Here is a 25,101-nt window from a genome sequence, read left to right as displayed (position 1 = left end):
TTCCATACTTACAAATTTGAAATTTAAAACTGGTATTAGTAAGAAATTATTTCTCACTGATTGAGTAATTACAGTATAACACTGCACTTTGTATTATGGAGCTGAGATGTTTTCATTTATTATTTATGTTGCTAAGAAGATACTTAGTTGATTTTCAAATGGAATTTAGTTCTGTCATAAAGTGCTACTAGAATAAGACACATTACCATTTTTAGAATTTCATTTTATTTTTTATGAAAAAGAAGCAGAGAAACTTTCTAGCTAATTTTATTTTTTATCTAAATAGGTGGATTTCCTTATGATTTTTCAATTCTTACTACGCTACGACCAGAGCAAAGCTCAGAAGCCTATATATTTACTCTATATAATTATGTTGGGCAGGAACAAATGGCATTATGGATAGGTGATAATGTTACTTTTATGTGTCGAGAAAGTGGAGAAAGTCCAATTCTTGCAGAGATTTCATTCGATGTAAACATTAATGATGGCAAGTATGTAAATACAAATTACAATTAATTTATTATTTGAGGTGTTCTGTTCATATTTTGGGTATGTGTTTTCAATAAATTAACTGCTACTGCCACTTCTACTAACATGATTCCTCTCTCTCTCTCTCTCTCTCTCTCTCTCTCTCTCTCTCTCTATATATATATATATATATATATATATATATATCATTTCAGAAAGCTGATTCATAATATTATCACTAACTGCTCTCATTTTAACATCTGATTTATTCTTTGCCAGTAAGTATGTGACTGAGTAATATGCTGTATGTGAGCTCTTTGTATGCAGTTGCTTATTTAATAAATCTGTGTTTCTTGACACTTCCAATGTTAGTTGGAAATCCAGATGGTCATAGAATAACTGACAGATCCTCATTAAACTTCTCTGTAGTCATCATGCAGAATTTGAAAGGACTGCAAAGTAATATTTCACCAGTGGATGTTTTTTCTGGAACAGATTGAAAAGCAAAAGTTATGAGTGCATTAGCTAGAGTATTTCATAATAGGCATTTTTTAAATTATATAAATGATATTTCTTAAGTCTGTTTGCATTATTTGATATCATAAGTATTCTTGGGAGATACTGAGATAGGAGTGATGTTAGCTTGGTCCACCTTTGCTATGAGTTGCCTGGTGTTGTACTATCTTACCCCAGTCCTGAAGATATTTTCAGGCACAAACTTTGTTTGCTCACACTTGGATAAAGGATTAAACTAAATTTAATATAGTCTAACCAAGTGAAAAATAAACTTTCAACATCTTTCTCTAAATCCAGAGTAATTTAATAAAAAAAAAAAAAAAAGGTGGCACACCTTTTGGCAATTCCTATAGGTAAAGATGACCTTGCCATTGCTTCTGCCTGGTATCTCCACTTCTGGGCCTGGCTCCCACTGAAGAGACCTTAATAAAGGTTGAAACTAGTCTGGGTAGTGGCCTTTCCCTTTAATGCATAACATTATACATATCCGCAAGGAGATGTGTTTTGCATTGTGGGAGATACTGAGGTAGGAGTGATGTTAGCTTGGTCCACCTTTGCTACGAGTTGCCCGGTGTTGTACTACCTTACCCCAGTCCTGAAGATATTTTCAGGTGTAAACTTTGTTTGCTCACACTTGGATAAAGGATTAAATTTGGATATAGTTTCCTTTTCAAGTTACTTCACATGTTATACATATTTTGCTCCACTTGCTTCGCATATAATGAAATAGGATATTTTGTGATGTCTTGCCTGTTGGTGGCATTGGAGTTTGCTTCATATAGCAGATTTACATAGCTCAGGTTTACGCATCACAAATACCTACAAATTAGATCACATGGGGATTGTTGAGTGGTGGCCTGTATTAGATTATAGCAATTGTACATCTTGTATTGTCTTAGATTATATGTCTGAATTGTATGGTGAGGGTACTACATGAGATCCCACAGTGGCTACCTGCATCATTATCATCATCACTACATGTGCTGTATGTGGCTGTGCATTGTTCTAAAGCAAAACCAGTTTTTCCAAGAACTTGCAAAGCTGGTTTATGAATTGTATACTGTGTTGTGTCGGAAATAACTGACCCACTATAAGTAGGCCATTCGTTTCAGACACAACATGAGAGAATAGTATCTTGGCATAAAGACATGCTTAAACTCTCAAGAGCAGATGCAGAGAGGTGGTGAATAACTTGTAGATGAAAATTGTATTGACTTAATTGATAGTATTCTTGTAATATAATTCAAATATTGTTTTAGAGTAATACCCAATACAGGAAAAATTGTGTTGACCAATCAGCAGAAGGCCTGGTCACTACGCAATAGTCCATGACACAGCAGAAAACCCGAAAAGTAATCTGGTAACCCCTCTAGTAAGAGTTCCATAGAGAAGGCCACCGAGAAAAGAACATGACCTCATCGTTATCTGACGAATCAAAGATGGCTGAGTGAGTGACGTAGACAGAGAGTGAGGGCACTCACCACTGAGATATAGGGAGTGGCGCGCACTTCAAACGCTCTCTTGTTTTCTGCACCTTTCCGCGTTCCGGTGAGAAATGCCGTGAGGGCTGAGGAAGCTTGTCGCCGATGTCCAGTAACCGTCCATGTTGCTGTAGGACCTAATGTGTACAGGACGTCCAACTGAACAACAGGGAACCAGCAGACAGGGCCATTGGTGAGTTTGCTGCCAATGTGACAATAGCTAAGAACCCAACACTTTGAAAGGAATGAATAAAGAAAGACAGCGGAGTGACAAGGAAATCTTGCCACGTCTGAGGAAGGACCAGACTTAAAATAAAGGAACCACTTCGCTAAGAAAATTAACTGGTAAGGCATATATCTCTTACCCTATATGTATATCGAGTGCTGTAAAACCAGAGTGAACAAGGAAAAAGGGGAGAACCTTAAGCATAGCCCTGCTTGACCTGACTAGAAGATCCGGTTTTGGACTGAACGTCTTGATAGGACCTTCCTGTTGTAATTTGTAAATTTTATGTTTGAGTGAACTTAAATGGAACAGTTAAGAGATGAATTATTATATGAGATACAAAGAATGAAGGTACTGCTTTGTACATTAAGCCTGTGACTTGCATAAGTCTTATAGCAAGAAGTTTCCTTTTTACAAGAATTGTAATTAATAAGATTGAGTGAACGTATCATGTGTAATTTTGATTAATTTTGTATTCACAAAACTTGCATAACAACTGGAGTATCATTTAATCTTAACGCAAACCACGGAAATAACTCTGATTAACTAATGCTCCTGGATTATAATTGTATGAGCCTGCATATTAAGAAGTGCGTGAGAGGAATTGATTGATCCTATTGCATTTGCATGGGTTTGTGCATGAACCTATTTCCTTTTTTTTATTATTATTACTTGATTTCCTGTATATGAATTTTAGTTATATTAAAATGCATTATCTTAAATCAAAGTTTGTATGTTTCTGTTGTTTGAGACTGACCTACCACTTATAAAAATTCGAACCTGTGTAAGTTGGGGGGGGGGGGATTTGAAGTAACATAAAGAGGGGAGCCGCAACTGCATACCACGTGTTCCCAATGCTAAGTAATATTGTTGAGATAGTTATTAAAGTAAGCTTAATTATCAGGAACTAGCCACCGGCTGGCGCGGTCGATCTAAAATAAATAAATTTGTCGGAAGCTAATTTCTGGTACGAGTAAGACATAAGTTGTAAAATACATGGATGTAAAATATAAAGCAAGCAATACAGGCACGATAAGTTGGTTCAGTCTCACACACAAAACTTAATTAAGATATTGAAAATATCGTAGAGAGAAAAAGGGTTCATAACTCATCCTGTAACAAAGTGTAACTTGAAAGAGTAAGTATGTCTTTACCAACATCATCTGAAATGAGCAACCCCAAATTTTTCAAAACCATGAACCCCAAACAAATATGTCCCAAATTCTCAGGGGAAGGGAATGATGACGTAGCATCCTTTCTCTGGTACATAGAAAGGCTAAAAAAAAAAAGCAGCCAATTGGAGTGAGCCTCAACTTTTAACCCTAATACGTAGTGGGCTTGAAGGGAAAGCAAAGAAGATGTTGCACTCCCACCCCACCTTAAACAGAGCATTAAATTATAACAATTTCAAAAAAGCATTGATATCTGAGTTAAAAAAAAAAAGGGAGGAACTAGCCAAGCATTAGAAAAATTTTACAAATGCATACAGAAAAAAGGGGAAAGGGTGATAGAATTCTTCAGTAGACTGTCAAAACTTGCCCATGAAATAAAAACCTCGCCACACGAAAAAGACCACATTGAATGGCTAGCACTACAACAATTCCGAGCAGGCATCTCACCTGAACTACAAGAGAGCCTATACCTCAATGGAACAAATAGCCTTGATACGTGCTACATCACAGCTAGAGAGAGGGAAGAAATAGTGGCCCCTCTATTCAGAGTATTCATATCTAATCTCTGAATCATCTAGATATATATTCAGAGTATATATATATCTAATCATATCTAGATATAGATTCAGAGTATATATAACTAATCATATCTAGATATATATTCAGAGTATATATATCTAATCTCTGTATTCAGAGGCCCCAAGCCTCTGAATACAGAGAAATGATAATAGAAAAGAGGCATGGTAGAAAGAAAAAGGTTTTGAGGGCCAAAACCCCAACCCCAGGGATCATGAGAGCACATACTACCAGATGCAGAGCACCAACATAACTGAGGCTAACTTTGAGGGGAACCTTGCCCTCGTCAAGGGAAGCATAGAAGAAACACCATGTGAATTCCTGCTCGACACAGGGGCACATATATCTGTTATCCTACATAACCTATACAAGAAGCTCAATACGTCACACAAAAAAAATACTGATCCCCCTCCAAAAACCCCACATAATAATGGAAATAGCCAAGATTGAGCTGTAATCCTCCACAAAAGTAAGGACAAAAATATCAATCCCCTGCTTCCCAATTGATCTCACCCATGACTTAATAATCCTCCCTGAGATACCTGAAGACATGGGTAACCAAGTTATTCTAGGGCTGGATTTTCTAAAAGCAAACCAGTTCACCTGTAACTTTGGAACCCAGTCAATATCTCTCTGTGGGAAAACCTATCACCCTAACATAAACCCATGCAAAAGATTGCACGGAAACAAGTCCCTTGAAGCCAAACTGATATCCACAAAGAAACCAGATGAGAAACAAATCACGTGGAAGGAGAAACTGGTGAATAGATCAATAAGCAACCATAACTCTGATCGCGATATTGAGGAGATAAAATTGTTCTTTGGCGTGGCATACAAACAACACACCGAGGTATTCACTGAAGGGATAAGCACCCTTACTTGTACGAATGCAGTAGAACACACTGTACAATTAACCTCAAACATGCCCATACACATAAAATAATACCTCCCCCCAAAAAACACATAGACAAATTGGAGAAGCTCATGGATGACTACGAGAAAGCAGGAGTGATCGAGAAGTCAGTATCCCATTGGAACAGCCCTACACACAGCCACCAGGGAAGTCCCTGCAGTACTACTATATGGATTTGAACCCCTTTTCCCAAATGACTTCAGGAACTCCAGGGCAGAAACTGGTTTTCCCGACATCAACAAATATCTAAATAGCCTCATAAGAGATAACAATTTAGCATATGACTTAGTGGCTGAAACCAGTGAAAGATGCTCCCTCCGTGCAAGACAGTATGCTAACAGACTAAGGAAGGCTAAGGACCTGAAGAAGAGAAGCTTAGTTCTAATGGAGCAGGGTTTCAAGGGAAAAGGGGTGAAGTTCAGTAAAAGTGCACTTGGACCATTTGAAGTGATCGAGAGGATAACACCTGTAACCTTCAAAATAAAGGAGACCAGCCCTTGTGGTAAACAATATCAGTATCATGTTTATAATGTGGTTTTATGATTTGCAAGTTTACTGATTAAATGCTGGATTTAAAAGTCTTTTGGCACTATATAAAATCAGATTATATACCAACTATGTGTTGCACCCATCATCTGTCTTTCAGAATATAGTTTGGAGATGATTGTTAGAAAAGTTAAATTCAAGTATGTTGTGAGATTATTATTATGATCATGATCATCAGACTTCCATGGAGTTAAGAGACGCATCATAGATGGTATACACTATTGCACACGATGCTCATCCAACCGTGACTTAAACTGATTCACTGTGTCTACATTCACAACACACTCAGGCAATGCATTCCACTCACCAACCATTTTTCATTCAGAGAACCTTCTTCTCACTCCTCTGCTCACACCCTCCTTATACAGTTTCCAGCGATGGCCTCTTGTTCTACCTCCCCCTTTCTTCTCCCATTCTATGAAAAATCTATTCCATGTCAACCTGATATCAACCCCTGACTAGCTTATGTCTCAATCATATCCCCCCCCACGTTTCCTCCTATTCACGAGACAGTAAATACATTCTCTCAATCCATCTTCGTACTCCACATTCTAGAGAACACTGACTACCTTTGTGAATCTTCTCTGGATCCTTTCCGACATATCCTCGTCACCATGAAAACTTGGTATCCGAGATTTGATGAGTGTCATCCAAAAATCTTTTAGAATGAAACCTTGATTTCTTGATTTCATTGAGGGAACTATGTGAGTAAAGGACACCAATGGAATAGAAAAAAAAGGTAAGATATAAACATAAAAATTAAAAACTGAAAAAATACAAAGGTGAGAAATTGAGAAAAGGTGGGTTCTAAAAACGGAACGGTTTCATAATTTTTAGGTTTTTACATTTCAAGAATGATTAGTTTCTATCATTTATAGTTAAGAAATTAATTTGATTTTTTAATTAAATTATATTAGCTTAATTGTTAGAGACTTGCTGATTAATAACCTAAAGGAAAATGGTTTCTCATCAGTGATGTTCAACTAGCTCAAAATATTTGATATTGTATTTAATACTTTATTTAATGTGTGTAATGTGCTGTTTGGTTCTTTTGTGGGAAAATAACAACAACAAAAAACACTGTGAGTTGATCCTCATATTATTTTCAACAGCAGTCTTAACAAGACACCAAATAAATTGATTTAAGTTAACAATCAAAATTCAGTGAAAAACAGCTGATTGTTTTGTTTTATAAGTAAGAGGAAGAGAAAGGTATATTCAGTATCTTTAAATACAGATTCTAATTATCCACGTAACTGTTTAATGTTATTATTATTATTATACAGCATCCCCATGGAGTCTAGAAACTCATCGTTGAAGACCCACACTAACGTTTATAACACACAACCTATTATACCTCTCTTTAAACTGTCAGGGCACTCACAACTAATTCTGGTAATCTATTCCACTCGTTCACACCTCTGCATGCAAAAAATCTTATCTACATGTCTTTACTACTACACTTTTACACGACTTTCAGAGATGACCACTAGTTCTTTCACTATTTGTCATGTATTGAAAAATTTACTTTGTGTCAATTTTGTGAAACTCCTTTAATATCTTCATCTTATTATTATTATCCTAAGACTTCTTGGAGTCACAGACTCATCTAGGTGGTCCCCTTTTGTCATACAAACAGCCCATCATACTATGCCTTAAACACATTCATATTTTCTGCAGACACTACACTCTCAGGCAATGCATTCCACTCATTCACAAATCTCCATGCAAAAAAACCTGCTTCTCACTCCCTTGCTCACACACTCTTTATGAAACTTCCAGGGATGACCTCTTTCCCCCCCCCCCAATCTCCCACTATTTCATGAAAAACATCTTCAGCTATAACAAATGCTATAACAACAATGTATACATCTCTATCATATCTCCCCTCTCCTCTTGTCCACTAGATTCTATAATTGCTTGCATCTTCTCAACCTTCCTTCATATGCAGCATTCCAAAGATCACAAACTATTTTGGTCAATTGCTTCTGGACATTCTCTTACATTTCTTCATCCTTTTGAAAACCAGGTGACCAAATCTGTGCACAGTAGTCCATTGTGGCCAATTCAAGGCCTTATATAATGGAACCAAAATCTCCTTGCAATCTCTTATATAAAATGAGCAGAAACACTGAAAACATGAACTGTATCCTGAATGGTGAACTTATAGAACAGGTAAAACATTTCAGCTGTTTAGGCACAATATTTATTGAAGATGGTAAATTAAATATGGAAATAGACAACATAATTATTAAAGCTGATAGCATAGGAAATCAGTTGAATAAATTGATATGGAATAAGAAAGAAATGAGTCAAAAACACTAAATTAGCTGCGTACAAAACAGTGTTCAAACCATTTTTAACTTATGGATCTGGGAGCTGGGTAAGAAATAAAACACTTGATCAAAGACTAGAGACTTCTGATATGAGAGTTCTGAGAAAGATTACTGGAGTAAACAGATGGCATCAAGGGTAGCATCACATCAAAAATGAGGATATTAGAAAAGAACTTGCTATTATTGGCAATCAGGAATGTGTTAGTAGAGCTAATCTCAGATGGTATGGTCACTTAAACAGACTGGGAGAGGAAAGATTAGCAAAACAAGTTGCCTTTGCCAGGTTGGGAGGAAAAAGACCCATAGGAAGACCAAGATGCAGATGGATTAATACAGTAAAAAGCACCTTAAAAAAAGAAATATATATGATCTGATAATATTGGAGTCTTGACAGATTGATTTAGAGGAAACTTATTGATCGGAAGTTAGTAATGGTGTAATTATTTCATGTAGTACTATTGTAATTATCCTAGATCTCCTCCATAGCTCATTCGGTATCTACGAAGCCCTTTGATCAGAAAGACCTGGGTTCGATTGCTGTGTATGAGGTGAGGAACTTTTATGTGGTCCCTTTTGACTAAAGGTGAGATAGCCAGTCTCATACAGAGGTAGAGGGGTTTTTCCATACAGAGGTAGAGGGACAAACTAGCCCCATGAACACACATGGATTTAAAGTCATAAAATATATATATATACATAATCCCTCATTAGGAGGGCTCAACCTCCCCCCCCCCCACAAGGGAGAAGGAGAGAAAGGGAGAAAACCCCAGATAATAAATAAATAAAATATTTATTCTGTATACTCCCTAAGGATGCATATCAGGAATTTGATGATGATCCATCGTCAGCCAACAATCTCTTATTTCCCCCACCTCCAACAGTATATCATCACCAAGAGTAAATTCTACATCTCATTTTCTTTTCCAAATTTTAAAACCTTACATTTCCCAATATGTTGCGACCTCAGATTGTAGGTATTAGTGAGACCTGGCTATCAGAATCAAACCTACTAACTGGTATCGAGTGTCAAGGGTACAGTATTTTTAGGAAGAATAAAGAGGATAGGAGAGGAGGGGTGTGCTGCTAATAATATCAGGTGACTTGAATCCAGTTAGAGTTGAGACCTATGATTGTAGTAGTACAATCATAGGTCTCAACTCTATTATAGTGGCACTGAGTTTGAAGCCATCTGGTGTGAGGTGGAATCTAACAAGATCAATTACATAATGGAGTATAATAAATTTAGTTTAATCCTTTATCCAAGTGTGAGCAAACAAAGTTTGCAGCTGAAAATATCTTCAGGACTGAGGTAAGGTAGTACAACACCGGGCAACTTGCAGCAAAGGTGGATCAAGTTCTCAACTCCTTGTCTTAGGATCTCCCATAATGCACAGCACATCTCCTTGCAGACATGTATACTGCTATGCATTAAGGGGGGGAAGAGACATGTATACTGCTATGCATTAAGGGGGAGCTGTACTACCTTACCTCAGTCCTGAAGATATTTTCAGGTGCAAACTTTGTTTCCTCACACACTTGGATAAAGGATTAAACTAAATTTATTATAGTCTAACCAAGTGAAAAATAAACTTTCTACATAATGGAGTGTTGTTACAGACCTTTTGGATCGGTTGCTAGTGATGAAGAAATGCATCACCAAATAGAAAAGACGAGCGCGTGAAAAGCGTAATCATAATGGGAGACTTTAATTATCCAAATATTGATTGGGTAGCAGTAGAATCTCATGAGAAGAAGGAAATGCATTTATCGAGCTGTTGCTGGACAACTTCCTCAAGCAGCATGTGACAAAAGGAACTTGAGGGCAAAGTGTTAGATTTGATTATAGTGTCAGAGGACGTTTCAGTTAAAGACGTAACTATTCTGCCTCTGGTTGGTGACAATGATCATGCTGTACTCACTTGGGAAGTGACTAAGTTTATGAATGTTCCATTCAGGAAAGGTTACGTGCTGAACTACAAAGTAGGAAATTATGACCAATTGAGGAGTATACTTAGTTCAGTGGAATGGGATTGATTGCTGGATGGAAAGAATATCGACAGTGCATGGGAAGCATTTAAACAATACTTAAATGATGCAATATCAGAATGTGTCCCGAGAGTTCAAAGAATAAATAGAGTAGGAGTCAAATGGATGTGTAATCTTATTAAGCAAGAGATTCGTAAAAAAAGGACAATTTGGAAGGAATACCGTTTGCATAAGGATGATGTCCGTTATGAACGTTATAAGCAGCAGGCTAGAATAGTCACAACTGTTGTATGGAAAGCAAAGTCTGAGTATGAAAAGAAACTGGCTCTCCGTGCTAAAGACACCCCACAAGAATTCTGTCAATATGCTACAAAAGAAAGAATGAATATGAAAGAATAACTCTTCTAAATCCAGATGGCATGAGGGTTACGGATGTAGAAGAGGTTGTTCAGTTAATGGGTGCCCATTTTCTTGAAAGCTATCAACCTGGTGAACGCAACATTGAGCTCACTGTTACCTCTTCACTAGATGAAGAAATGCAGGTGTGAGGACGAGGTATTAGAGCTGTTGCACAAATTGAATAAGAATTCAGCAATAGGGACTGATGGAATATCAGGCCGTGTGCTAAAAGAGTGTTCAGCTGAACAGACCATTCCTTTGACCAGGATGTTTAATATGAGTCTTAGAATAGGAAAGTTTCCGCAGGAATGCAAGAAACGTAAGGTAATTCCATTGCACAAGGGTGATGCAAAGACCGATGTTTCAAACTATTGACCAGTTAATATCTCAATAGTGATAGTGAAGATTTTAGAAAAATTGGTTAGGGCCTGCATTCAGAAATGGGTTGACAGTGAATCTCTACTTGGCAATGAACAACATGGACAACATTACTAAGGGAAAGTCATGTTTTATCAACTTGCTCACATTCTATAACAATGTTACCATTGAACTAGACAAGGGGAAATGGATACACCATGATAATTTTGAATTTTGCTAAGACTTTTGACAGAATATAGCATGTTAGACTGTTGTATAAAATGGAGAAAATGGGTTTGAGTTATACGATATTAGCATGGATAAGAGGATGGCTGACTGACAGATATCAAAAAGTGGTATACGCAGTGTCTGTGATCTGAGTCTGCAAGGTTTAAGGTAACAAGTGGTGTACCACAAGGATCACTAGTACACCCCTTGTTACCCTAGTGCTTGGTCCACTGTTATTCAATCTGTACATTAATGATATTGGGAAGGATTTGATAAGCAACATACAGCTATTTACTGATGATTCAAAGATAGGTAGGGTAATCTGGAATGCTGCTGATATGCAGTACTTGCAGAATGATTTGAATAATCTGGAATCGTGGGCATGGGAAAATGGGTGTCAGTTCAATGTGAGTAAATGTAAAGTCATTCACTTCAGCATGATTAGATATTATTATTATTATTATTATTAAACAAGACCTCATGGAGTCAAAGACTCATCTAGGAGGTCCTTTTATCTCACACACATCTCATCATACCGGGTCTTAAACACATTCAAACTCCTTGCAGACACCACACTCTCAGGCAAGGCATTCCAATCATTCACAACTCTGCACGAAAAAAACCTGCCTCTCACTCCCCTACTCACACCCTCTTTATACAGTTTCCAGGGATGACCTCTGGTTCTCCCCTGATCTCCCACTATTCGCTGTAGAACTTCTCCACCATTGATCCTATAGCAACCCCTTACCAACTTGTAGGTCTCTATCATATCTCCCCTCTTCCTTCTCTCCACTAGTCTCTGCAAATTACATCTTTTCAATCTTTCCTCATACTCGACATTCCAGAGGTCAGAAACTACCTTAGTCAGTCGCCTTTGGACCCTTTCCAACATCTCCTCATCCTTCTGAAAACCAGGTGACCAAATCTGGGCACAATAGTCCATGTGTGGCCTAATCAAAGCCTTATACAATGGAACAAGAATCTCCCTACTTCTACACGTCAGTGTCCTCCTCATCATTCCCAGAAGTCTTTGTGTTGTCTTCACAATTTTGGCGATGTGACCCCTAAATTTTAGATCCTTATCCACTATCACTCCCAGATCTCTTATTTCCTCTACTTCCAACAATATATTCTTACCAAGCATAAATTCTGCATCCCATCTTTGTTTTCCAAATTTTAAAACCTTACATTTTGCAACATTGAACTCACACCCCCATTTGCTTGCCCAATCACTCAATTTATTCAAGTCTTCTTGCAAGGCCACAACATCTTCACTACTCTTTATGGTTCTTCCCAACTTTGCATCATCTGCAAACAACTGAATATCTCCATCCAAATCTTCGCCAATATCATATTATATTGGTGGGATTAGGCTAGAAGAAACTAATGAGGCTAGGGATCTTGGAGTGTTAATAGATAGGAAGTTGAAGTTCAGGGACTATGTGGCAAAAATTGCAAATACAACTCAAAAGATAATTGCAATGCTGAAACGAACATTCACATGTAAAGATAAGGATGTTATTTTGCCTCTTTACATGGCCTTGATAAGACCTCACTTGGACTATTGTGCTCAGTTCTGGTCTCTGGTTTCCATTGTGATTCTGATATTTTGGAGAGAGTACAAAGGAGAGTGTTAAAAATGATATCAGGATTGTGGAATACTGAGTATGAAGACAGATTGAGAATTCGTAGACTGCAGACACTAGCAAACAGGAGAAAGAGGGGTGATATGATTGAGACTTACAAACTTCTGAAAGGATCATATAGGATTTCAATTGATGGAATTTTTCAATTTATGGAGGATGGGGAAAGGACGAGAGGGAATCCTTGGAAGCTGAGAATGAAGGCTGCCAAGATGGGTGTGAGGGCTAGATTTTTCTCTCAGAGGGTGGTGTGTGATTGGAATGGATTGCCATTGGATGTTGTGAGTGCAAGCAGTGTGAATGAATTCAAGAATAAGTATGATAGCTGGTGTGTGTAGTATGTGACCTCCCTTGATGAGTCTCTTACTCCCTGGAGGTCTCTCTTAATAATAATAATAATAATAATAATAATAATAATAATAATATTGAACTGGCATTTCCGCTCCCGTGCCCATTCACTCAATCTATTCAAGTCTTTTTGTAATGTCAGAATATCTGCTCTCTCCTCATAGTTTACCTCAACTTTGCATCATCTGCAAACAGCTAAATGGTCCCCATCAAATTTTCACCAGTATCAACATTCAGATTAAACAACAATGACCTAAAGCAGACCCATGAGGCATACCACTAGTGACTTTCCTCTTCTGGGATATTGTTCCCCCATACAAAACTTGTTGAACCCAATACATTAGTATTACATCCAACCCGATCCACTCTAGTTGGGCTGTCAACTTATCATGCAGTAATATATCAAAAGCCTTTGCGAAATTTAAGTATACTACTATGTATCCATCTCCTTTGTCCAATGAAGCCGTCTCATTATTGTAATAAGTAAGATTACTCAAATATTACCTCCCTTTAGCAAATCCATGCTGTCCATCAAAGATAATACTACTGTTGCCAACTGAATTTTAGATTCTGATTCTCCTCTTCCTCTCAAACACTTTAACCACAACAACTGACCCACATTACCTGTAATTTGTTTTTTGAGTTCTGTCAGCTCCCTTATGCAGCAGCACAATCTTGCATTCCTTTCACTCCTTTGGAACTTGATCAGATGTATAGTTCGACCACAGATGAGAGAACCCTTGAGACTTCTGTGCATTTCAGTATAATGCGAATCCATTCTGTTAATAGTGTAATTATTCCGTCTTGTGGGATGAGTTTGTGTATTATTACGGGTCGGAAAATTATATTTTCTTTTATGAACATTCTAGTTTTAAAGTGGTAACTATTTTGCTTGTATAACACTTGGAAAGCATGTGATTTTGCTTGTTGGTGACGAATCCCTTAATCCTTTCTTCTTTTCAACATGAATTGACTCTTCTTGGCACTTTGCCAGCTATGTTTTTCTCAACTGTCGGCAGACTGTAAGAGATATTGAACAAATATGTCAAGGCAGATGTCGACTCCGTGCCATATTCCTTCAGAATACGCTGTGATATATTATTCAGTCCCAGCCACATTAATATCAAGTTTGCTTAATTTCGCATATAATTCTTGATCACTCACAGTCATCTCTCCTTCTCTTCATCCACTGCTGTCAAACTCTTCATGAGATCACATTCAAAAGGATGAACTATAATTCCCCTCCCTACTGCAGCAGTTGTCATACATTTTCTCCAATACCATACTATCATAATTTTTTTTTTTTTTTTTTTTGCTGGCTACATGTCAAAAGGAATTTAGCCTAGGAATTTTTTTTAGCTTCGTTAATTAACTGCTACTCATACTGACCTTTTGCTACCCTTACCAACTATCACCCTCCTTGCCTGTTTTTTGTATTCCTCATGGAATTGAATTACTAAATAGTTCTAAGTATCACCCAAGCAGCATTGATCTTTTTTCCACCCAACTCCTCATTCCATGCTACAGCTGCAAACTGTCTCTTGAGCTCCTCATAATCAGCAGTCTTGTAGTTCCACAAAAACCCTTTCCTTACTGAAGTCCTCACATGGTTGTCAACCATCCAGGTAATCATTATATGGACACTCTCACTGACCTGAGGGAGATTTGACACCTCATTTATAATAATATCCTCTGAGATGATCAAATCCAAGACCTTCAATCCTCGTGTGCCCTCTGTTACATACTGCCTGAGGTAGTTGTCCCTCAAGAAACTCATTTTCTTCACTTCCAGTTGCTATCTCATCATCCTAATCTCTATTGTCATAATTAAAATCACCCATAATGATCACCCTTTTCACACTTGCTTGGCTAAATTGTTTATACATTTCTTGGTCACTAGCCTCTACATTACTGGGTCTATAGCAACATTCAACCAAGTATTTCATTCTGTTCACCTCTATCTCACATCATAGTGCCTCAAAACCACTGCTTCTATTTCCACTGCCACTAGTTCCATTCCCACCAACTTATTGATTTTTTTTCGTATCTCAATCCACTACATATAGAATATAGAATCTTCTACTGTGTAATAGGCCCATTAATAGACCGTTTTTTTTATGAGTTTGGCCTTTGTCCTCAGATGCTAATTTTTCACTTTTTCTATCACAGCAACTCACAGAGATAATTTTCACTTGAAATGTATCAGAAGCAAATCTTATGTTGGATTCAGTTTTAGTAATGCATTAAAAAATTACCAGAATCACACACACAAAACAAAAGTCAATGTTTAAGTTAACAGGAAGAACTGCAGTGAAATGTAGATGACAGTCAGCATAAGTAGTCTAAGGTAGTTGTACTTATGAATAAGGGAAGTTGTCTTCATGGAAATACTCAACTTCAGCCAAAACTACTTTTTTCCTCACTGGAAACTCTGAATAATTATAGCATTCTTTCACACCTTTCTAGTTATATGTATAGAGAAAGCAAACATGAAAAAGGTGAAGAAAAATTACAAAATAAAAATCTGCAAATAATGAAAGGATCAGTCAACAGTAAAGCTTTGCTATATATATATATATATATATAGCCCACGTGGTTAGCCTAGTGGCTGTGTGCTTCGCAACATATGCCTGGAGAAGGACTGTCCTAGGTTCGATTCCCGATCTTCCTCAGCCATAGCCAAGTTAGCCGGTCTTGGGCGTGGACAGTAGGATTTTCTCCCCAGTTTATCCTGGGGTTTTTCATCCCACAAAACAGGCAAACCAGCCTTGAGAACTCAACACTACAGGACATAGGATACACTGGAGCATAGGGCTGACCACTTATACTGTGAACGGTTTGAGGTCCAATGATTAATAAACCCTCGACACTGCAAAGTAAAAGAGGGTTAAAAGGAAGATGAGATGATATATATATATATATATATATATATTTAAGTGCTAAGTGATGTAATTAAGAGGCATGATGAAGTGCAGACATGCTATATGATAATCTATTTTCACACTATGATCAACATCTGAGGCTGCTCTTACAAGCTGAAACTTTTTCTTTTATTTATTCTCGATTGTAATTAATACACACACACACACATATATGTACACTGCTTGGAAAGAAATTAACAGATACCCCCCATGGGCAAGATGCACCGTGCCATATAATGAGTCACATGTTTTTAGTTGGTATAAATTGGAGGAATATGATGCTCCCAAGTCAGTGCAACTGTGTCCAGGTGATATGGCTGTGCAAAGGGAACTGATGGAGTTTCAAAGAAGTGTTGTGATAAAATGCCATGTTGCAGACCTATCTGTTTAGCAAATTGTTAACAAACTGGGTCATCCCAAGTCAACAATCAGTAATACCATAGTAAGATGGAAGTGCAGGGAATCAACTGCAAGTGTTACCCTACCCACAGTGAATGTGACTGTAGGATTCTCTGAAGGATAATATGCAAAAACTGACATTCATCAGTCAATATGTTGAGTGCATAGTTCCAAACATCTACTGGAACATGAATCTGCACAAAAAAATATTCAGAACTGATGCTCACAACATGGGTTTCCTTGGTAGGACTGCAAAATGCTATGCCCTCTACCAAGCAGATGGATGGATGTGGATGATGCCCAGCGAAATATCTCTTACCAGAGTGTGTAACCCCTATGAAATTTGAAGGTGGCAGTGTGATGGTATAGTCCTGTTTTTCCTGGTTTGGCATCAGACCTCTTTTTGTGTTGCCACAAACATTGAACTCTGAGAAGTATCTGAATATGTTGGACATTGTAATGTTTTCTGCATTGTGGCATTTCTACAGAATTGGCCATTATCTCTTTCAACAAGACAATGTACTGTCATAAAGCTGTTGCTGTAACTGCATGGTTTGCAGACATGAATGTCACCACACTTGACTGGCCTTCACAGAGCCTTAATCTCGACCTTATTGAACATCTGCAGGATGAACTGGAGCATCGGATAAAGTCAAGGGACATCCACCCCCACACAACAGTCCAGGACTTCCATGCCTACAGGAACAATGGTCCAAAATTGATATTGTACGTTTGTGGAAAGTATGCTGCATAAGATTGCTGCAGCAATTGCAACTAAAAGAGGGTACTACATTTTATTGAGGTGGGTGCCATGGCTGTTTATTCCTCACATTGTGGTGTCTGCTGACTTTCAAAGCATTGTATATTTAAGTGCTGGATGGTGTAGTTAAGAGGCATGTGAAGTGGATACATGCTATATAATAAACCATTTTCACACTGTAATCAACATCTGAGGCTGCTCTTACACACTCTGAACCTTTACCTTTTATTTATTGTAATTAATAAAATATATCATTCATCCACATATCAATATTTCATATTAGTTGTATGCTCTTTGCATATTTTACATTGTATATCTCTTTGAGGTAAAGAAAAAACATATTATTCACTCAGAACAAAAAGATCATATATTTAGGTGCAATCAATCTCACAAGTACTTCTGGGACTTTTGGGTGTATTAATCACTAATAGTGAAGTGCATCTTAAACTTGCATATTTTCCTTTCTGAACCATATATGAAATTGTTTTTTTTTTTAATCCTAATAGATTTAGACTAAATCCTTGGAGATGTCTCATTATGGTTTATGTGGATCATGTTGGAGATTTAATGGAATATTTACAGCAGTAGGAAAGAATTAAAACTAATTTTGATGCTTCCAATATTTCATCTCAGTCACTGAGACATCTTCAGGGATTACAAATAACACACACGAAAAGACAACACAATACTAAATGAAATGTGGGCGACTGTAAAGTCCTATCTAGTGGTGCATCCTTTATGGGTGTTTGTAGGACATAAAGTCTGACCTCTGACAATTATTGTTTCTGAAATTTTGGGAAGTTTTATGCATCTGTATTTATTATTTATTTCAGTTTGGTTGATTTCTGAGTGCTGTTGCAGATTCTAAAAACAGTTTTTATTTTTTGAATTTACTATGGTGGAGCATGGTGGTTTGTGGTCTTCTAGGCCAGATTGACCATTGTGACGTCTTTGCTTCGTCCCTTTGTTGTTATTTATATTTTGCAGTTACTATTATCTATCACTTTAGGACATCAGCTATTCCGTTGCCGACAAATTTCTAATTGTTTAAAACAACTGCGCCAGCCGGCAACTGAACTCTGATACACAACTAAACAACTCTAAAATATTAAAGGGATCACATGATTTGCAGTCGTGGTCCCCCCCCCCCCCTCCTTTTCCTTATGGCAATGGATTCCTCCTTTACTTATGCAGGTCCGAAGATTTAATAAGTGGTAATTCAAATCTCAGAAAACGACAGACTCATGAACTTTGAGTTAAAGAAATACATTTATTTTAAACACTTGCATATATACATTTTATGTAGTAATTTCAATACTAAAGAGTCTGAACTCCTCCCCCCTCCCTTTAGGTTAAGATATCCAAAATTTCTACTCCTAAATTTAATCTAACAGTCCCACACTCTCTTTTGTGTTACTATGTTCAGACTCGGTTAATCCACACAGAGTTACTCAGTTCCCACATATAAAACAACACATGCACATAGTTATATACAATCCTTGTGTAGAGCATATCAGACATGTTCCGTCTTGTATTTTAACATGGGATAATATTCTTATTTATGCTCAGGCTTTACCCTCCCCCAACTTAGTTAATATTCAAGCTAATTTCTAACATAATATCACAAGTGTTTCTTCCAATTAAACAGTTCGAAGGTTTGGTTCCTTTCTCAGCATAAGCTTAGAGTGGCACTAGCTTACTTGACATAGACAAATTAGTCCAAAAAACAGTCCTTTAGGCATTATATGAAAGTTAAATGTGTAGAGCTCCTTAATTCCCTGGTTCCTATTCCTTCTTTGGTTACTATTCAAAATGAATATGAAAACTTGTACATTACCATTCTTGTCTTTTCACGGAGTTGCTGAGGCTTCCTTGATTACACTTCCGCATTTTCTCACCACGTATTCTCATGGCATCAGTGACTTACTTCTATCATCTCCAAAAGGTTCCCCTTTCGCTCACTACACGTTGGCATAACTAACCAATGGCTCTTTACTGGAATTCCGACCTCATTCCTTTGGTGACTATACTTGGCATGGCACGTACAGCAACTGGGAGATTGTTGCTGCGTACTGGCGGTAAGCTTCCGCAGCTATCCAGGATTTGGATCAGGAACGCAGGAACAGAAAACAAGAGAGCGATTGAATCTCATGGCGGACCTTATATTGTAAAATGCGAGCGCCCTCTCTCGATGACTACGTCATGCTCATAGCGGCGGCTGATTGGTCACCGCAACTCCGAACTGTTTTGACATGGCTCTAATATACATCTAATATACATCATTTTATATACATCTAATAATAACATTTCAATACTGATTCATAATTTTCCCTTGTTAATTTTTACACAGACATTATCAACTTTAATTACGGACTTCAAAATGACTTAATATCTACAACCTCAGATGGTTAGACATACTTCTGAGTGAGCATATGTATACTATCTTTTTAGCTCTTCTTCTTCTTCTGGAGGCATAAGTATGTCCTTATCCTTAGATCTAATCGTTACCGTATGTTGGGTTGGAAGCAGGATGACTCACCAATAGTGAATCAGCACTTTTTCCGACACAACACCATAGTCATGATTGCAGATGTATGATTTGTTTTCTTCTAAATGGATGGTTGCTGATCTATTTGTATGTCCAAAGTAAGCCATCTTGCAGGAATAGGATACTTTATGCACTATAGGCACTAAGAGAGAGAGAGAGACAGAGAGGAGGAAGCTGATCTTTGGTAAAATGGATCATGTTAGCAAGTTTCCATTGGGGCTTAAAAGCTGTGTGCTTTTTTAAAGACCTGGCTATTTTTTCTGATGTGCCATGGATGTAGGGGATGGCAATAGCATTTCTGAAATCCTTTTGAAGTGGAAGAATTGGGGAGGAACTGATTATTTTTTAAATTCTGTAATCACTGCTATTGGAAAGGATGGTGCTGTGTATGTATTTAAGTTCAGTTAAAAGAGAAGTTCCATTGGAACAAAGATTATAAGCTCTGTTGGTTAGAGTTTTAATAATGCCATATTGTTGAGAGGGGCGGGGAAAGTCTGTGAATGCATCTTCCTGTGTAAGTGGGCTTTCTATATACAGTGAAGAAAAGGTTACCATTAGGAAGGCGTGTTACTAAGGTGTCTAAGAAGGGTAAACTATTGTTATTTTCCTTTTCCATTGTAAACTGGATTCTTGGGTATAGACTATTGAGGTGACAGAGGAAGGAGTCTAATATGGCTGGATCATGAGGCCAAATAGATATATTGATATCTATTTGGCCTCATGGCCTAATCAATATATTGGTAATAACTATATATTTATTGTGATAAATTTATCTGTATATTATATAATAGACCAATATATATACAGATATAGTGGAAAGCTTTGACGTCATCTCACTGTTTACTGATATTCCCTTAAATGATACCTTAACACTCAAAAAGTGTTTTTTCTTTTGATATCCTAGATCTCTTTTCCTTTGCGATCAACTAGTTTATCTTTTTCTTGGAAGAACAAAATTTATAAACAGATAGAGGGAACTGCTGTGGACCCCCCCACTCCCTCTTTGCCAATTTTTATATGGAAAAAATATGTGAAAAATAAGCCATAGACTCACTTCTCTGATATGTTCTCTATTTGACTTCATGACTGCTTCTTATGTTATTGTGGGTTTAGCAGAAATGGGGAGAGTATCAGTGCCATTTACACTGAACAGTAACTATGTAAGTACATGGAGAAAAGATGCAATGTGGAAAATCATCTATTTGTTAGACAGTTGTGTGCTTGTGTGTGTGTGTGTGTGTGTGTGTGTGTGTGTGTGTGTGTGTGTGTGTGTGTGTGTGTGTGTGTGAGAGAGAGAGAGAGAGAGAGAGAGAGAGAAATCATCAATTTGCTGAAATGCTGTCTTTGGATTGCTAGAATTGTTATAGCGATATTTGGTGACCAATCCAAATGTGAGAGCAGTATTCTAATGCTGGAAAGATTTCAAATTTGTAGGGTTAGAAGCTAGACAGGTGATAAGCAATGCCTTAAGCAAAAAAATGTTGCCAGTTTTTTTAGAGTATAAGTATTCTATAGAAGTAATGTGTTTGAGCCTAAAAAGAAATAAGTGTTCATCCAAGAACTACTGAGCTAAGTGCTATTGAATAAAAGTGAAGAAGTGGATTTCTTAGAAGAAAAAAAAAAGACAACAAAATGGTATTTTAAAAACACTGAAAAATACTATTCAGGAATGGTTTGGAGGTCACTGTTTAGGGCAATGGCTGTTGATCTTGTGTTAAAAATACCAAGCAATTTTTAAACCTGGTTTTACTCCATTTCCCAAGTAAGCAAACAGACAAACAAGTCAAGTTTGCGCCTGCAAGTGATGCAAGTCTAGCTGATCCTACAGGTAGGCGCAAACTTGACTTGTTTGTCTGTTTGCTTACTTGGGAAATGGAGTAAAACCAGGTTTAAAAATTGCTTGGTATTTTTAACATTTATTATACCCAAGGTAAAATACTTGGCTGTTGATCTTGAAGATCTGGATGGATGTTTGAGGTTTGTCACGTGATTTAAGAGTGTTATCATTGGCAAAACTATGAATAAGTTTTGGGTCAGCAAAAGAGGGTGTTGTTTATGCATATAATGGTGGATTGTTGTTGAAAGTTTTTTCACTTCGTTATGCTATAAATTACAGATGCCAAGAAATTATATTCTTGGTTTCATCCTATATCCAAGTGTTTGCACATGAAGTAACTTGATGACTGGGCTACTTGAATAGTCCAATGACTTCACATCAATTGCCTTACTATCCCATAATGCAATGCACATATCCTATGGACATGGATAATGCTATGCATTCTGGGATAGGCCACTACCCAGATCAGTTGTGAAGTTACTTCTCACATAAACTTAGTTTACTTACACTTGGATAAAGGATTAAACCAAGAATATAATTTCTCGACATCTCTAATTTATCATATAACCATGTGAAAAAACTTTCAATATCTATCTCTAATCCAGAGTATTTTAGTAATAAGATGTGACACCTTTTGACTACTTGTATATGGAAATGTGACTTCTGCATTACAGTAATCCCTCGATTAATGAGCTCCCGATTAGTGCATTTTTGATTAGTTCGTCATTTTTTTTTCGATATACCCAAATTCGATTAGTGCCTATATACATCTTAAAAATAAATGTTACAGATTTTAAAAATTTAATATCTACATTTTTATGGCTAACTATCACCAGAATGAAATAATTTAGTTACCAATTTAAAACATTTTACAAAGTTATTTTTAATGGCATACTATACCTTCCATGTACACTATGTTCCAAATTTTTACCACCAAAATTTACGTCGTTTGCTATAGTATGCCCACAAATTCGAGACCCTTTGACACTTCTGCGCATGTCACAAAAAGGAGAATCCATTCCGATAATAGGGTAATCAGTCCGTCTTCTGGGATGAGTTGTTTATTATTACACGTCAGAAAATTAACTTCTCTTTTATGGTCATCGTAGTTTTTAAAGTGGTAACTATTTTGCTTGTATAACAGTTGGGAAATTTTTTCTATAAAGCACGTGATTTTGCTTGTTGGCGACCAATTCGTATGCCCTTTATTTCTTTCTCCCCTTCAATGATAATGTTCAAGAGTTAATTAAATCTCATACTGAAGAAGCGAGTGATTCCGACCTGCTAAATTTAGATGCACAGCGGGAAGATCTCAAAGAATATGAAGAAAATTTAACCACCGATAGTCAGCCAAAAGAGATTTCACAGAAACAATTTGAAAATATGTGCTTTGCATTATGCGATACTAAGGCAGTTGATGTGAAGTCATCAGTCTCTATATACAAGTAGCCCAGTCGTGAAGTTACTTCACTTGCAAACTTTGTTTGTTTACGCTTGAATAAAGGATGAAAACAAGAATTTAATTACAGATGGCATTCTCTTTTCATCTCTACTAATGGAGGTATTCCTCAGAGCTCTGTTATATTACCCATCCTCTTCATCATATACATAAACAACCCTCTTTCATTCCTTCATATCATCCATTCCTAATGTCCTCATTTTTAATATGACACTGATGCCATCTAATCACTTCCTAATTTTTCTCAGAATTCTTATATCTGTAGTTTTCAATCTTTGATGATGTGTTTTGTATCTAATGCAGCTGTGATATCCATAAGTCAAAATTGGTTTGAACACTGTCTTGTATACAGCTAATTTTAGTGTTTTGACTAATTTTTCTTATTCCATATAAATTTATTCAGTTGATTTCCTACCATACCAGCCTTGTTGATTCTTTTGGCTATTTCCATATTTAATTTGCTATCTTCACTAAAAATTGTATTCCTGAATGGCTGAAATATTTTACTTGTTCTATAGGTTTTCCACGGAGAATTCAGTTGAAGCTTTCTATATTCCTGCCTGTCTTCATTGTTTGGTCTTTTTATTGCTAATTTTCATACCAGATTTGTTATGGTTTTTATTCAGTTTAAAGAATCCTTAAAACTTATATTGGATATGTTTACTTATAAAGCAAAGTGCTAAGTTTGATATCTCTAATTTTGATATCTGCAATTCTGATATCAGGTATAATACCACTTTCTTTCATAATGTGATCCATATACAGTAGATGATGAATAAGAGTGCATACCTGTCTCACATCTGATTTTACATCAGACCACTTTCTTGCATTGCCTTTAGTTTACCTGTTAACTTACAGCTCAAATATAGACTATGTATTGCTCAATATAATGTGCTATTTATATTTACCATATAATTATAGCACTTTGAACAGCATTCCCATGATTTTTCAATTACTCATCTTAAAATAAAAATATGATCTTGACAACCTCAATTTTGCCTGATATCAAGTTTTTATATGCTTGTTCTTCTCTAAGTTTCCCTTTTCATAAGTTTTGCAACCTCTTCTGATGTGAAGTTTGTTTGCATATATCTGGTCTGGTTCAAGGTATTTTGTGAGTAGATCTGTTATTTCAAGGTTCTGTTAGAATGGTGATTTATTATCATTATTATTATTATTATTATTATTATGTGACACCTCTAGGGAGTCCAAAGGCTCATCGACTCTTCAGCTGTCTCCACCAACTACAACCAACACTAGTATTTCTACAGACAATTACAAACACCCATGCCCACAGCGGGATTCGAACCTGCAGCCTTTTGGCAGGAGAGCAGATACACTAACCACTCAGCCAACCAGACCAGCTGAGAAAATTATTATTTTCTTAGATGAATTAGTGTATTTTGACTTTCTGGTATTTTACTGAATATATTGTATTTGGTGCATTTACTAATATATTTGTAGACAGATTGTTAATTTAAGATAGTCTTTAAAAAAGAGCTCCAAAAACCTGCCAGAAGAATAGAGCAGGGTCAAAAGTAAAAGTGTTGATGTCGGATATGAGTATATCAATATCAGTGCTGTAAATGCTTTGGTTAGCAGAGTGGTGGTGGAAAAGGATCTGAAGTTCAGAGGTCACATTGCATAAGTTGTGAAGTCATCACATCAGATTATGGCAACGATGTGGAGGACCTTAACACACAGAAATAAAGACATTCTTTCATTGTATAATGACTTAATCAGGCTTTATCTGAATTATTGTGCACAAATTTTGTCTCTTGGATTTCAACAATAGTGATGTTGATATATTGGGAAGGGTTCAGAGAAGATTGATAAGGTAGTAACTGGTCTTGGCAATATGGTATGAAGACAGATTGAGTGAATTCAGTTTGAAAAGCCTTGTGAATAGGAGGAAGAGAGGAGATTTGATTGAGACATTTAAGTTGGAATAGGGTTGTTAACTGGATTAATGTGGAAGAAAT

At 36.8% G+C, this 25,101-nt stretch overlaps 1 long non-coding RNA gene across 1 annotated transcript in view; it reads left to right on the top strand.

Moving 5' to 3' along the window:
* Positions 1 to 459: 459 nt before the first annotated feature.
* The window catches only part of LOC150098032 (uncharacterized), an 83,743-nt gene continuing 59,101 nt past the window's right edge, over positions 460 to 25,101 (top strand). Inside the window, exon 1 of the long non-coding RNA XR_016549567.1 lies at positions 460 to 491. This is a non-coding gene — a long non-coding RNA (uncharacterized LOC150098032). The remainder of the gene's footprint in view (positions 492 to 25,101) is intronic.

This window comes from Typopeltis vanoorti, chromosome 16 (genome assembly GCF_054136105.1).
Source record: "Typopeltis vanoorti isolate ZY-2024b chromosome 16, IOZ_Tvanoo_1.0, whole genome shotgun sequence".
Classification (NCBI taxonomy): Eukaryota; Metazoa; Arthropoda; class Arachnida; order Uropygi; family Thelyphonidae; genus Typopeltis; species Typopeltis vanoorti.
Note: the sequence above shows the minus strand (reverse complement) of the source record. Positions and strands in the feature narration are given on the sequence as shown.